This window comes from Panthera uncia (assembly GCF_023721935.1).
Source record: "Panthera uncia isolate 11264 chromosome B3 unlocalized genomic scaffold, Puncia_PCG_1.0 HiC_scaffold_1, whole genome shotgun sequence".
NCBI lineage: Eukaryota > Metazoa > Chordata > Mammalia > Carnivora > Felidae > Panthera > Panthera uncia.
This window is the reverse complement of record NW_026057582.1, coordinates 2,702,490-2,704,617: the sequence shown is the minus strand read 5'-3', so window position 1 is coordinate 2,704,617 and position 2,128 is coordinate 2,702,490. Positions and strand designations below refer to the sequence as shown.

Below are 2,128 nucleotides of genomic sequence, written 5' to 3'. Positions count from 1 at the left end.
CCCCCCCCCCCCCCGCCCCTTTCATCAGGGTGTCTGAAATTCCTCCGAGCATCTTCCGGGTGGAGCCACACGTGCCCTGAGAGGGAGGGGCCGCGTCCCAGCCTGGAGGGCAGTCCTGGCATGGAGCCCCTCACCCACCACCTTCCCTCCCTGGGCGCCAGCTCCACCCCCACCCCACCCAAGGCAGGTGAGTTACCTGCCCCCACATCACAGAGATGCAGGGAAAGCGCTCAGCCCCAGGCCGCGGGGCTGCTGATAGGATTTGGGGAGGCTCCTCTCCCTCGCCCCGCTCTGCTCCTTCCTGGGCGGCTTGCCCCACTGGGGGCGCCGGAGCTCCCCGACCTCTGTTTCCCCAGCGGGAAAGGAAGAAAAGGGTGTCTTCAGCCAGTCTTCTTCAAACGTTTCCTTGTATCGGCTGCCTCTCACCCTACTTTCCTTTTGCCCCCTTTAAGCTGCACGAGGCCTGGACCTTGCCTGCCTCTCTTATGCTGTCTCAAGTGCAGAACAACAGAGACCCCACCAGACAATGGTTGGAGGAACCCCGAGCCCAGCACCCAGCCTTCATCAGCCCACCGATTCTCACATGGCTTGTATAATCACACCCACTCTGGCGGTGAGCAAACTGAGGCTCACAACATGAAAACCTTGTCTGGGACCCAGGACCAAGGACCCAGGACCCGGGCTGCATTTGACTTTCATGTGCCCAAGGCATTTTACCTTTCTGGGCTCCTTCCTCCATTAAAAATACAAAAGTTCTGGGGCATCTGGGTGGCTCAGTCGGCTAAGCATCCAACTCTTGATTTCAGCTCAGATCATGATCTCATAGCCACGAGATCCAGCCCGGTGTCAGGCTCTGCACTGATACCGTGGAGCCTGCTTGGGATTCTCTCTCTCTCTCTCTCTCTCTCTCTCTCTCTCTGCTCCTCCCCCCTTCTGTGTTCACATGCCCACAGGCTCTCTCTTTCTCTCTTTCTCTCTCAAACAAACCTGAAAAAATGTATGAGGGGCGCCCTGGGTGGCTCAGTCGGTTAAGCGTCTGACTTCAGCTCAGGTCATGATCTCACTGTTCGTGAGTTCGTGAGTTCGTGAGCCTCGCATCAGGCTCTGAGCCTGGAGCCTGCTTCAGATTCTGTGTCTCTCTTCCTCCCCTCCCCTGCTCACGCTGTGTCTCTCTCAAGAATAAATACACATTAAAAAAAGTTTTTCTTAATGTATGAAAGTTTTATTTTATGATCGCATTGGTATAAAGATGAATAAAACGTTTTCTTCACCCTAAAATTTCCATTTCTTCCTGATTTTAAACAAAATGGAAGCATTTCACGGGCCTCTAAAAGTATGGTGGCCTTAGGCACTGTGTCTATTGTGTCTCAGGAAGGAGAGTTGGCCCGGCAGCCTCCTCCCACCGGAAGCTGACCGGCAGGGCCTTGGACCCCAGGCCTCTGCACCCCTCCCTACCACTCTGGAGAAGGGCCAGGTGAATTTTTGCCCATTTCTGGCCTCTCTTAATAGCCATTCTGTGGTCCTGAGCATCCTGTTTCTAAGTGGTTATAACAACAACGATAATAAATAATAACAAAGATGATGAGTTCATCACACAGTCCTTTCATCTCTCTTCTCCGATCCTGCCAACAATCCAGGGCAGGGCAAGGACAGCCATTGCTGTCCCCTTTCTACAACTAGGACAAGAGGACGCAGAGGACGAGCAAGCGGTCTGACTGGTAGGAGCAGAGCCCCGGGCTCTGAGCGGTCTGACTGGTAGGGAGCAGGTGGCAAGCAAGGGCCTGGCTTGGAAAGGAACCCGGAGGTGGGGGGGACCCAGGTGAGGTGGGAAGGTGGGAGTTCAAAGGTCAGGAGGGGGCTTTTTGGTGAGAAGTGGGGGGCAGGGGTGCATGAAGAGGGGGAGCAGGAGACACTCTCTGGCTGCCCAGGGGGTAGGGACAGTCCACTTTGGGCCGGCCTTCCCGCAGGAGCAGAGCTGGGAGGCACAGAGCTCCTGGGGGGGGGGGGGGGGGGGGGGGCCCCGGGGAAACCTCGGGGGCACAGCCGGGGGGACTTGGTGACTGAGGGGGGGGGAGGCAAAAGGGGTGGGGTGGGGTTGGCAGGAATATTCTCCACATGTAGCCATTAA

At 56.4% G+C, this 2,128-nt stretch overlaps 1 long non-coding RNA gene across 2 annotated transcripts in view; it reads left to right on the top strand.

The window, feature by feature from the left end:
• LOC125909141 (uncharacterized) overlaps positions 1–1,003 on the top strand; it is a 9,534-nt gene extending 8,531 nt beyond the window's left edge. For both annotated transcript variants that reach the window (XR_007453548.1, XR_007453549.1), the window contains exon 3: positions 453–1,003. This is a non-coding gene — a long non-coding RNA (uncharacterized LOC125909141). The remainder of the gene's footprint in view (positions 1–452) is intronic.
• Positions 1,004–2,128: the final 1,125 nt, after the last annotated feature.